Source organism: Camelus bactrianus, chromosome X (genome assembly GCF_048773025.1).
Source record: "Camelus bactrianus isolate YW-2024 breed Bactrian camel chromosome X, ASM4877302v1, whole genome shotgun sequence".
NCBI lineage: Eukaryota > Metazoa > Chordata > Mammalia > Artiodactyla > Camelidae > Camelus > Camelus bactrianus.
In genome coordinates, this window is record NC_133575.1 from 13,462,912 (window position 1) to 13,476,770 (window position 13,859).

Consider the following 13,859-nt stretch of genomic DNA (forward strand, 5'->3'; position numbering starts at 1 on the left):
CCCTCTTAACAGGATTTGCCCCTGAGCTGTGGAACAAGGAATGCATCGGTGACAACAAGATGAACAGAACACAGCTCCCACCTTCAAAGAAGATTACTTTCTACTGTATCTGATCGTCTGAAGATACTTTTGCAAGAACCCCCTTTATCATAATTATTTGAAAAATAAAATACGATTTTCTGGGAAAAAAATAAAAGATGGGAGTGTTAGAGAAGACTGCTCCGATCTGCGGAAAAAGAAAATCTAAACTGTTTAAGTATTCAAAGACAGCTCTGAAGTCCTCATTCTTCCCCCAACTCTAGTTTGTTTTTCCCTTTTTGATTGAACGTAACACCCTCTCTGTCTTTAATCATTCTTATATCAGGACATTAGTGACAGTGGTAGCCTGACAGACCCACTGTCTGGAAAACAAGAAGTCCTGATTTATAGCATTTGCCAATTACCATGGTGTAAATAGTCAACAGCATGGCCCATTTCAAGCTACCAAGGGTTTAACAACCAGCTCACAAAATTCCTGAATATTTAGCAATTTCCAGCAAGTGAACACCAGCTGGCTCCTGTATACCATTAGTTCCAGACCTTTTCCACCCTGGCTGCCTGTCCCAGATCCATTGCGGTTTGTCAGCCTGCCATGATCTGAGTACAAAAACCCAGAGAGAGTCTGGCAGGTACCAAGTACAATGGGATTAGCTTTCCCATTATACTATAATTAATGTACTCCAAGATCACATTCGATACTTGGCAGCTGTGCATACTTTTGGCTTGCATTGAGTTTATAACAAAGAAAAGTCCTATGACTCCCCCTTTACTACCACTATACTAATGTTGGTCCATGTCTCCTTCATACTGCTTTCATATAGTTTAATTTTTAAACAAAAATACATACATTTACATGCATCCTTATAGTATTTAATCTTGTTCATTTTAACCCTTCATTCTAGCTTGTGGGGAACCCTTTGACTTCTGAACATGTCATTGGCCATGGAATCTATTCATCTCTATTCTGCATCTTCTACACATTTGCTGAGCTTTCCTCAGAAGTGTTTATTAGAATGTTTAATAAGAAGTAGAATATGATAGGGTTAAGAGGAAGGCCCTCACAACAGTATTGGAGATCCAGCTCAAAGCTGACATTCTAGATCAGATGGTGAATTCACATATCTATCATCCAGATCACACTTATTGCTTCTCATCCACAAAAATATCATGCTAACTCTGTTTAATAGCTTGCTGAGACCCAGGTACACTATGTCTGTCATTCTTTAATTGAAATTTTAGGAACACTATCCAGATGAGGGGAAGAGGAATTGAGCTTGGTTTTAGAAGGATTTCTTAATAATCAATTTCCATTTTAAGTGTTTCCAACCAACTGTTTAACAATACACTTATAATTTTTCCAAGGACCAATGCCCAGCTCAGTGACTTGGTATTATGGTGTTTCACTCATAACTGGAAGGTTTCACCAGTGCAAATCAAGCAAGCTGGGAAGGGCTGGTCCTTGAAATTAGACTCAGTCACTAGGATGAATAGGGAATTGGGGGCAATTTGAGTGACAGGAGAAGTTCTGACCCATAGATTGAACATGGTTAGTAGAGAGTATAATTTCACACAATGCTTTGGCAAAGCAATTGGTGTCATGGAGGTCTCAGGAGGTAACAGGGACTAGAATTGGCAGGCAAGTAGAGTCAAGGAGAAGGTTCTGTACAGTGACGTGAGGAGACTGGGATATCAGTCTTCTGTCCACAAGTTGTAAGCTAGGATCCAATACCTAAATTAGGGATGCACAATGCAAGGAAGAACCCAGAGCCCAAAACTGAGGGACAAGGTCAGGGTGGGGATGGTAGCCACTAGGATATGATGGACTACCAAAGGCTTTGAACTAGGACCTCTCTTACTGAAGTCATCTCTTGCCCCAGAGCCTGCCTTGGGCTGAACTTTCAAGAGGATATCAAATGATTCCTAGCCATGGGGAAAGGGAGGATGAGAGGGTAGGGAACTAGACAAATATTGAAATCTTTAATCTGTGAGCAGTATGGTGCAATGCCAATTCAAAGAATTTAGACTCCAGAGTCACATCCTGGCTCTGCTACCTACTGGCAATACATCTTGGGCAGACTACTTAACCTGTGTCTTAGTTTCCTCATCTGAAAAGATAGTATTAGTACCTATCTCATAAGGTTTTTGTAAAGAACTGATGAATCCATATGTGCAAAGCACTCAGAACCAGTGTCTGACACCTAGTAAGTACTATGTATGTGTTTGCTACTAGCATCATTTGCCTTTTCCATTTGAAAAATCTGGGTATGTGTCAATCATCTAGCATTTCTTGTCTTCTCTATCATTTTCCTGGTAACCAATAGCGGTTCTGTTATCTCATCTACTTATTCTTTCAATGACCCTGGATATAATTTTCCCAGGCTTAGAGATTTTTAACTCATTTAAACCAGATAGAGGCTTTTAAAATACTGTTAAATATCTCTTCACCTCTTTCTTAAGCCTGGCATGAGATCACTGCTGAAGCCTCACATGCGAATCTGTCTTTGCTCCTCTTGTTTCTGTTGTAAGATTATTTTTCTGGATGAAAACTGCAAAGGTGAAGTAAAACTGAGATTTTGGAGGAGGAAGTCAGTAAGATTTTAGGCAAAAAAAAAAAAAAAAAAAAAAACCCTCTTGAAGTAGTGGAAAGTGGCCTTGAGAGGTAATGAGAAGATATGGGTTTGAGTCTTGCTCTCTGACACAGTGTGGCAAGTAGCTTAATCTCTCTGGTTCTTGAGTCCTTATTTGTCATAGAGAGAGTTTTGGATGAGATATTCTCCATGCCTGCTCTGTCAGCTGTGGGAGTCAGTCATCACGTGTGGCCATGGAACGCTTGAAATGTGGCAAGCTCAAATTGATATATGCTGGAAACGTACAATACATACCACATTTTGAAGACTTAGTGCCAAAAACAATATAAAAATCTTGTTAATATTTTTATATTGATCACATGTTAAAACCATAATATCTTGGATATACTGTATTAAATTAAATTTGTTACCACCATTTGAATCACTTGTTTCTTTTCACTTTTCTTGATGTGCTACTGGAAAATTATAAATTACACAAGAGGTTCACATCATACTTCCATTGGAAAGCGCTGCCTTATGGTTCCTCTCTGTTCCAATCATATATTATTCTATAATATTCTGATCATTTGTCCTGCATTGGTGGTGTTTTCCAAAGTCTGAGATGACCGTCAATGGGATGAGACACAGCACAATTTCTAGTGGCATTTTTGGCTACTTTCCCTCCTTTTCCCTAGCCTCAGCTGTTAAGAATGGCTCAGTTCCTGAAGATGAATTGCTAAACACAATAAAGTAAAATCATCATTGCTTTTTCCATTGCACAGAAATGTCAGCTGTTTGTTCACTATGTAACTCATTCCTGTCCCAATTTTCAAAAGAATGTAGCAAAGGCATTTACAACTTAAATTCCCAGTGAGGAATTATTCAAATAACTTGAAAAATATTCTCACAGTTTACATCCTGACTTTCATTCTGGACCACTTACATGAGGCTAAAAAAATTGAACTTTGATTTCAGGAGCTTGAAAATATTACAATGGTTCTAAAAACAGGTAGAGACAACTTATTTTTAGTGACACTTGAGGGACACCTTAGTTCCCCTTCAAGATAATCTTACTGGGTGAAGGTCAATTTATAGCCCAGAGGAGTGATTTGCAAAAAAGGTCCTGCCAAAACCAGTGAGGCACTCAGTGGAGAAGATCAGTAACATCAAGCTAATTAAGCAACGATGAGAATGAGAGCGAGGACAAGAGCAAGTGAATGAGAGAGGGGGAGCCAAAAAGAGAAAGAGAAAGAAATGACAGTTCTAAAAGCACTAAAAATAGAAGTAAGCCAGAAAGAGAAAGAAAAATGCCATATGATGTCACTCATATGTGGAATCTAAAAAAAGAAAAAAGAAGACACTAATGAACTCATTTACAAAACAGAAACAGAATCACAGACATAGTAAACAATCTTATGGTTACCAGGGGAAAGGGGGTGGGAAAGGATAAATTAGGAGTTCGAGATTTGCAGATACTAACTACTATATACAAAATAGATAAACAGCAAGTTTCTTCCATATAGCACAGGGAACCAAATTCAGTATCTTGTAATAACCTATAATGAAAAAGACTATGAAAAGGAAAATATACGTGTATGTATGACTGGAACATTATGCTGTACACCAGAAATTGACACAGTGTAACTGACAATACTTCAATAATAAAAATTAAAAAATAAAAGCACTAAAAATAAAAATTTAAAATTAGACTAAAAACACACAAAATAATACAGACTGGCACAAACCTGAATTCTCAGAGAGCTAATCCAATGTCAAAGATTTATAGTCCCAAAGAGATAATATGTTAAGATGAGAAATTCCATATTCAATTTACATACCTGATGTCAAAGGACCTGAGCCTTTGGGTTTATTACTGACATGATGGATGTGAAATCAAGATGCTTTACTTCCTGACTCTTAAGAGAATAAAAGCTTTTCCCTTAATTTTCATTAAGCCTATTGCCAAAATTTGTTAGACCCAGCCACGATAAATAAAGGACTATATTACAAAGAAATAACATTTCCAAGAAGAGAGAAATGAAAAGAATACACACACTTTTCTTTAAAAAAAAAAAAACCTAGGCATTAAAAATATTCTGCAATGAATCTATAAGTTTCTATTAAATCACCATCTTGACAACCAAAATTTATGCATCTAAATGTGTAACAGACATTACATACTATTTTGGAATATTTTCATCCCTGTAGCTATGAATGATGAGTGTGCAGGGAGAAATAATGCCTTGGCAGCCAGTAATATATAGGTTTGGGTCATAAAACAAAATATCAAAACAATTTCTTGGTTTCTTCAAATAGAAGGCATTTTGTTTTTGCTTCTGGGTTGGGGGTAAAAGTTAAAATGGAGAAAGGAATAGAAACAAAAGCAAGGACCCCGAAGACCAACTTTTTCAACTTGAGAATGCTGGCCTTGAGCACCTTAAGGTCTTGCACATAAAATAAAATGGTTACACTCTTTTAATTAATACAGACTTGGATAAGGATGTCCCATTTTCTGACATTCAGATTCAATCAAATCTTCCTGAGAGGTTGCAACCCTCTGAACATTTGCAACAAAATGTCTACCAGGCCCTCTAACTCGCAGAGGTTCTGTTTGCCAGAGGTCAGAGCAGTGGGTGTCCTGGGTAAAAAGCATTCTGGGTCCTGTTTATCCTCTGAGAATTGTTTGCCTTGAATTATTTCCATGAGTGTCTATCTTTGTCATACAACCTGTTTTGTTTGTTTTCTAGAATCATTTCATCTCCAATGACAAATGTAACAAAGTATTTTAAGTAGATAGAATACTGTCCTAGGAACTGGGGGTATAAAGAGAAAGGAGACACAGTCTCAACATTCAAGAAGCTTATATTGTAGTTGGGGAGAGAATCAGTAGAAGGCCAAAAATATATAGATAGTAATATAAGCATGGTGGGAGGTGAGACTTGTGTCTCAGTGGGATCCAGATGTACGTGGGCATGACTGGCCCATCGGTTGGGTGGGCTCACCAGAAGCCTATTTGCATGAATATTGAACAGTTGCTTTTAAAAAATCCCTCCCTAACAGGACAAAAAAACCACCAGGAATAACATGCTCTTACTAGTAACAAAGCAAAAGGGAATAGTGTTCCGGGTAAAATCCAGCAGCTATACTGTCTCTAACCCAGCCCTAAGGAAACATTGCTTGGATTCTAGGAAGAAAGAAAGCAGTAAGTAAACATTTACTTTCACTAAAACCCTGTAGAATATTAGAGAAAGAGCATGCCTTGAGACCCTTTTAGCAGAGCATAACAAATGTGGTAGTCATTACTGCTATTCTCCAAGTATTTCCTGCCCTTCATTTTCTAAGCATATAAATTAGAACACACTTCTCGGTTCCCTTGTGTTTGGGTGAGCATGGTGACTAATTCTGGCATGAGGATGGACATATGTAAGTGGGTACAAAGTGTGAAGATCCATGGTTCTCATGTTAACACCCACCAGAAAGCATGCGCCATGGATGAGACACTGAACAACCAAGTAGACAAAATGACCCGGCCAGTGGATGCCATCCAGGGTCTGTCATCGGCCACCACAAAACTGGCACAATGTAAACAATGGTGTAACCATGACGGCAGAAATTGAGGTCACAAAGGGGCCCTATAGAAATCTACTATTGCTACCTCAGTAGCCCAGCCGGATAGCACCATAAAGCAATGCTGAGCCTCCAATACGGTACATTTCCTTAAGGAGACTGACAGGCTACTTGATAGTAATTGACTTCATTTGGGTCCCTTCCATGCTGGAAAAGCCAGCTGTTCATTCTCACAGAAATAGATACTTAATCCATATATAGGTTTGCCTTTTCTGCCTGCAGAGCCTCCACCAGCTCCACTATGCAAGGGCTTACAAAATGCCTGATTGCATATAACATAGCATCTGACCAGAATGTTTCATTTCACACCACAGGAGGTGGGGGAGTGGGCTCATAATCATGGGATCCACTGGTTGTATTACATTCAGAATACAACTGGCCATCACAGAGCAATAGGATTGCCTGTGGAAGGTACAGCTCAAATGCCAGCTCAGAGGCAAGACTTGGCAAGGATGAAGTGCCATCCCCCAGGATTCAGTATACACACTGAATCAGGGGTGTCAATGTGGCACTGTGTCCCCCACAGGAAAGGTACATGGATCTGTGAACCAAGAAATAGAAGTAGGAGAGATCTCACTTACCATTATTGCCAGTGACCCACTCAGGAACTTGGTGCTTCCCATCACTTCAACTTTGGGCTCCCCTGGATTACGATGTCCCAAAGGGGGCATACTCTTACCACCAAAGTCCCCCTTTAGAAGACACCACCGCAAGCTACACCTGTCACCTAGACAACTTGTGCTCCCTGTGTCCTAGGTCCAGCAGGCAAATAAGGAGTCACTATCCTACAGGGGCAATTGACACTGATCATCAGGAGAAGCTTGGGCTACTTTTACACAGCAGGGGCAGGGAGGAACATACGTGATCCGTGTGCGCACCACATGGTACTCCCTTGTTTGACTGTGATTGTGAAGAGACATGTGCATCAACCTCAGTTGAACAAGCAAATCGTTACTGAGGCTTAGACTCCTCAGGAATGAGGATTCAGATCACGTTACCAGAGAAGCCACTGAGACCAGGAGAGATGGTAGCTGAAGGCGAAGGGAACTTAGGAAGGATGGTGGAAGAAGAAGATAGCAAATACCATTTGCAGTTCCAAGTGCACCTGCACCAATGGAGGCTATGGTTTGCCACATTAATCTCTCTCATCTAAATGTCCCTTTAGGAAGAAAGACCCACTGGTACCCTGGACTAACTGCTTGCTCTCTAAACCTGTACACCGAAGTGAATTTGTGTGTCAACCATGGGGGGAAAATCCTTGCCTAACCAGAACCATTTCTCTATCATGCCCTCCCAAGTCCCTTCAATTCAGATTACAGAGATTGATTCTGACCTGATGTCATCATGGTCATGCATATCAAGAACCTGTCTTCTATCTGCCTCCACAGAAGTGAAGTTTTGAGACCTAGATTTGCTTTGCCTCAGTCTACTTAACATCACCCTAGGCAGAGTATTGCCCTTTTGTCATCTACTTTAGCTCCTTTATCTTTCTTCTCTAATTATTCTCTTCAGCACTGACTCATAATTCATGCCTATTTTATCCTAAATAATTTTGCTTGTGGAAAACATATGGAGAATCTACCTCTACTTCAGTTTATCTTTAGGTTTCAATGTAACAGCCACCCAGAGACACTTGCAATAACCATGTGGCCACTGCCGTGTGTGGTTTGTCTTGCATATGTGGTAGTGATGTATGCGTGAGAGCTCAGGTTCCCCAAGCACACGCCCTCCATGGTCATTTGTGACACTTGCCACTTGCCCCCAGACAGAAACTGTGTGTATATGTGTACACGTTTTTATCTGGGGGGTACATATTTATTTGGATCACTGTATGTGGAAGTGAAGCAGTTTATCATGACACTGCTCCATTTCTAGACCTGAGTGCTAAGGTAATTTTCCCTGGTGCAGGGTGATTGTCCCTAATTGCCTGCTAAGAACTAGAGAAAAGGTATTGGCTGTCCAAATTCTATGCAACTCACCTGCATGTGGGTGAGGAGGCATTCAGTGGCCTTGGTGTTGGAGATGGGAGAATGCTCAGCAGGAAGTCCCATTGCAGGAGATGATACTGCAGTCTGAAAAGATCAAAGAGTTAAAACTATAACAAAGTATGGAGAGAGGTTCAAAACAGGGGCAGTCCCCAGTAATAACAGAATACATGTTCTTTTTCAGATGTACAAGGAACATTTACCAAAATTCACCATACACTAGGTCATCAAACCTCAATAAATTTCAAAGGATGGAAATTATTCTGAGTATATTCTATGATCACAATGATCTTAAGCTAGAAATCAATGACAAAAAGGTGACTAGAAAATTCACAACTGATTGAAAGTTAACTTCTAAATAATTCATGAGTCAAAGAAGAAATCACAATGGAAATTAGAAAACATTTTGGACTGATGATAAGGAAAGATACTGCATATCAAAACTTACAGGTGCAGCTAGGGCAGTGAATAGAGGGAAAATTAAGCTTTAAAAGCATGTATTAAAACAGACAGACTGAAAATCAATGGTCTATGTTTCCATTTTAAAAAGTTAAAGAACAAGATAGCAAATCCAGAGAAAGTGGAAGGAAGGAAATAATAAAGATGAGAAAAGAAATCAGAGAATAGAAAATAATAGAAAAGAATCAATGATGCCAGAAGTTGGCTCTCCAAAAAGATTAACACAGTTGGGGGGGTGGAGCCAAGATAGTGTAGTAGAGAGACTCACAGCTTGCCCTCTCCCACAAATACACGAAGAATTACATCTACAAACCCACTGAATTGCACAAAACACCTACTGAACTCTGGCAGAGTGTCTCTTGCTTTGAAATACAGGAGGATTCTCACCAAATCCAGTAAGAAAAAAAAAAAAAAAGAAAAAAGAAAAAAGAAAAACTCAGTGCAGGACCAGTCCTGCAGGGAGGGAGCGGCATAGGAAGAAAGGCACCCTCAGGCTGGGATGCCCCCTCTCCAGCCAGGACGTCAGTGGGGACAGAAGCAGAGTTTCTGAGGCTCGGAGGAGAAAATGACAACTGCTTGGCAGACAGAACTAAGGGAAACTGACACGGAGGGTCCCTGTGATCCCTGGCCCTAGATGTAAGCCAGCAGGGAAAAGCCAGGACTGGCTGCTGGAGATCGGTAAGCAGCCCAGGCAGAGGGTTGGGGCCGACTGCACAGAGGCAGAATGGAGGGCAGTGTGAGCTCTGGATGGGGGTGTGTGTGGAACAGAACAGCCTAGGACCCCCACAAAAAAGCACCACTGTTGGTGTGGGTGTGGGGGAGGGGCACAACGCAGCCGTGCCATAGCTGCTTTCTCTGGTTGGCTCCAATGTTGGTGTGTTCTTTCTGAGAAGAGAGGTGGGGCTTGGTCATAGCCATCACTGTGGTGCGGAGGCGGGGCTAAAAGCTGAATCCATACCCAGCGGCCCTGCAACTTCACAGATGGGACTGAGATTTATTTACAGCCCCAGGCAGAGGGTGGTTTTGCTCTCTAGACCCTTTGTGGACCCTCGTCTCTGGGACAATAGGCAGTGAGTGGAGGCAAATGCAGGTATTTACAACAGACTGGTGTACCATACTATATGTGGAGGTGGGGCTGGGATCTGCACTGACCCTCTGGCATACCACAGATTCAGGTGTGTGACTGCACATTTGCTACAGCGAGTCCTAGCACCTGACATTGGTGGATCTGCACTGGTGGTTCCTGGGGCTCAGAACCTGGGGGACACCAGAGCAGGTGAATGACATTCCCAAAGCTACGGCAGGGACAAAGGCAGCGTCAGCAAAGAGTACTTGGCAAGCCTGCATAACAAGTAACAGATAACACCACAGAGGGCACTTCCAATGGACATCTGCCTACTCTTCTTCCCAGCTGAAGCACTCCAATCCTGCCTACTACACACCACAGCTCAGAAACGGGTCTAGAAGCCTCTATTCCAGCAACAGGGGCGCAGACCAGGATCCTGTCAAGGCTGTGACAACCACAGAACAAAAAAGGAGGCCTAACTCAGCAACAACAATCAGGGCAGGCTCTGAACACTACAACACCAACCACACCGCCAATCAAAGGGATAATAGCCAACATTCACAAAAGAAAGACATGGGAACCTTCCACACTAAGAAGAGCCCTTGCAACAAAACTATTAGATGCACACAGTCTACACAGGAATGCTCCCACTTTAAATAAAAACAAACAAACAGAAAATAAAACAGCCCTTCAAGACCACAGTAGATAACTGATATTCCTAAATCCATAGAGCCAGAGAGATATAAGTAAAATGAAGAAGCTGAGGAACTAGTCCCAATTAAAAGAAGAGAAATCCCCTGAAAGAATGATCAATGAAATTGGTCTCGATAGTCTACTAGATCATGACTTCAAAAAGGGAGTGATCAAAGTACTGAACAAACTAAAAGAGACTATGAATAGAGGCAGAGAATACTCTGAAAAGGACATTGAAACCATAAAGAAGAGCCAATTAAAAACAGAAAACTCAGCTGCCAAGAGCCAAGCTAAAGGCAGTCAAAGGCAGACTAGATAATGCAGAGGAATGAATAAGTGACTTAGAAGACAGGATAACAGAAGTCACCCAATCAGAACAGCGGACAGAAAAGCAAGTAAAAACCAATGAAAGCAATATAAGGGACCTATGAGATAATATGAACCATGCCAACTTACACATAATAGGGGTCCCAGAAGGAGAAGAAAGAGAAAAGGGAATTGAAAAGGTATTTGAAGAAATCATGAATGAAAACTTTCCAAACCTAAAGAAGGAAACAGATATCCAAGTACAGGAGGCACAAAGGATCCCAAACAAGAAGAACTCAAACAGACCTACACCAAGACATATTATAATTAAGATGGCCAAAATTAAAGATAAAGAAATGATTGTAAAGGCAGCAAGAGAAAAACAAAGAGTTAGTTACAAGGGAACCCCCATAAGGCTTTTAGCTGATTTCTCTACACAAACACTGCTGGCCAGAAGGGAGTGGCAAGATATATTCAAAGTCCTGAATGAGAAAAAGCTGTAGCCTAGAATACTCTATCTGGCAAGACTATCCTTTAGAGTAGAAAGAGGGATAAAGAATTTCACAGACAAGCAAAAACTAAAGGAATTCAGCAATACTAAATCTATACTAAAAGAAATATTGAAAGGTCTACTCTAAATAAAAAAGAAACAGTAATCTATAGAAAAGAGAAAACCATAATTGGAAATGCAATAACCACAATGAGTTGCAAGAGAATAAACATGAAGATGTGAAAAATACATAAATAAAAATAAGGAATATCAAAAATCATAAAAGGTGGGAGAAGGGAGCAAGAAAATATAGATTATTTTCCCTCTCTTTTTTTTTTCCTTCATTCTTTTTAGGATGTGCTTGAACCTACATGACTATCAGTCTAAAGCAAACAGATACAGTAAGGAGTTAACATACTTGAAAAACAAGGTAACTACAAATCAAAAGCAAACAATAGAGTCACAAAATCCAAAAAGAAACCAAGCTAATACAAAAGAAAATTATCAAACCACAAAAAGAAAAACAAAAAGGAAAAGAAAGAAACAAAGAAGAAATATCAAATCAACTGGAAAACAAAGTTCAAAATGGCTATAAACATATCTATCAATAATTACTATAAATGTCAATGGACTAAATGCTCCAATCAAAAGACACAGAGTGGCAGATTGGATAATAAAACAAAAGCCTACAATATGCTGCCTACAAGAGACCCACTTTAGAGTAAAGGACACACATAGATTGAAAGTGAGAGGATGGAAAAAGATATTTCATGCAAATGGAAATGACAAATAAGCAGGAGTAGAAATACTCATAACAGACAAAATAGACTTTAATACAAAGGCTATAAAGAAAGATAAAGAAGGACACTATATAATGATCAGAGGAGCAATACAAGATGAAGCTATTACACTCGTTAACATATATGCACCCAACATAGAAGCACCTAAATATATAAAACAAATACTAACAGACATAAAAGGAGAAATTGATGGGAATACAATAATAGTAGGAGACTTTAACACCCATTAACATCATTGGACAGGTCTTCAAACAGAAAATTGATAAGGCAATGGACATACTAAATGACACAACAGAACAGTTAGACTTGGTTGATATTTCTAGGACATTACAACCCAAAAAAACTGAATATGCATTCTTTTTTAAGTGCTCATGGAACATTCTCTAGGATAGACCACAAAGTCAGGCACAAAATAAGCCTCAACAAATTTAAGAGGATAGAAATTATTCCAAGCATCTTCTCCAATCACAATGGCATGAAACCAGAAATCAACCACAGAAAAACAAATGAGAAAAAAACGACAGCATGGAGACTAAACAACATGCTACTAAAGAGCCAATGGATCAACAGTGAAATAAAAAAAAAATTTTTTAAATACCTTGAGACAAGCAACAATGAAAACACAACCACACGAAATCTATGGGATGCAGCAAAAGCAGTCCTAAGAGGGAAGTTCACAGAGATATAGGCCTTTCTCGAAAGAGAAGAACAATCTCAAATAAACAACCTCATCTATCACCTAAAAGAATTAGAAAAATAAGAACAAACAAAACCTAAAGTCAGCAGAAGGAAAGAAATAATAAAGATCAGGGAGAAAATAAATAAAATAGAGATTAAAAAACAACAGAAAAATCAATCAAACCAAGAGCTGAGCTTTTCTTTTTATCCTTCTTTATTGATTTATAGTCATTTTACAATGTTGTGTCAAATTCCAGTGTAGAGCACAATTTTTCAGTTATACATGAACATATATATATTCATTGTCATATTTTTTTCTCTGTGAGCTACCATAAGATCTTGTATATATTTCCCTGTGCTATACAGTATAATTTTGTTTATCTATTCTACAATTTTGAAATCCCAGTCTATCCCTTCCCACCCACTCCCCCCCCCTTGGCAACCACAAGTTTGTATTCTATGTCTATGAGTCTATTTCTGTTTTGTACTTATGCTTTGTTTGTTTGTTTGTTTTTTTAGATTCCACATATGAGCGATCTCATATGGTATTTTTCTTTCTCTTTCTGGCTTACTTCACTTAGAATGACATTCTCCAGGAGCATCCATGTTGCTGCAAATGGCATTATATTGTCGGTTTTTATGGCTGAGTAGTATTCCATTGTATAAATATACCACAACTTCTTTATCCAGTCATCCGTTGACATTTAGGCTGTCTCCATGTCTTGGCTATTGTAAATAGTGCTGCTATGAACATTGGGGTGCAGGTGTCTTTTTGAAGTAGGGTTCCTTCTGGATATACGCCCAGGAGCGAGATTCCTGGGTCATATGGTAAGTCTATTCCTAGTCTTTTGAGGAATCTCCATACTGTTTTCCACAGTGGCTGCACCAAACTGCATTCTTACCAAGGAGCTGATTTTTTGAAAGAGTCAACAAAATTGACATTTCTGGCCAGGCTCACCAAGAAGAAAAGAGAGAGGACACAGATAAACAAAATAAGAAATGAAAATGGAGAGATTACAACCAACACCACAGAAATACAGAAAAAATCATAAGAGAATACTATGAACAACTATATGGCAATAAATTGGACAACTTAGAAGAAATGGACAAGTTTCTAGAAACATACAATCCACCAAAACTGAATCAAGA

At 39.5% G+C, this 13,859-nt stretch overlaps 1 protein-coding gene across 1 annotated transcript in view; it reads right to left on the reverse strand.

Annotated features, from left to right (window-relative positions):
- RAI2 (retinoic acid induced 2) overlaps positions 1 to 13,859 on the reverse strand; it is a 301,266-nt gene that overhangs the window by 188,640 nt on the left and 98,767 nt on the right. The window contains exon 2 of the mRNA XM_074359293.1: positions 8,213 to 8,305. The gene's annotated coding sequence lies outside the window, so the exon portion shown is untranslated. The remainder of the gene's footprint in view (positions 1 to 8,212; positions 8,306 to 13,859) is intronic.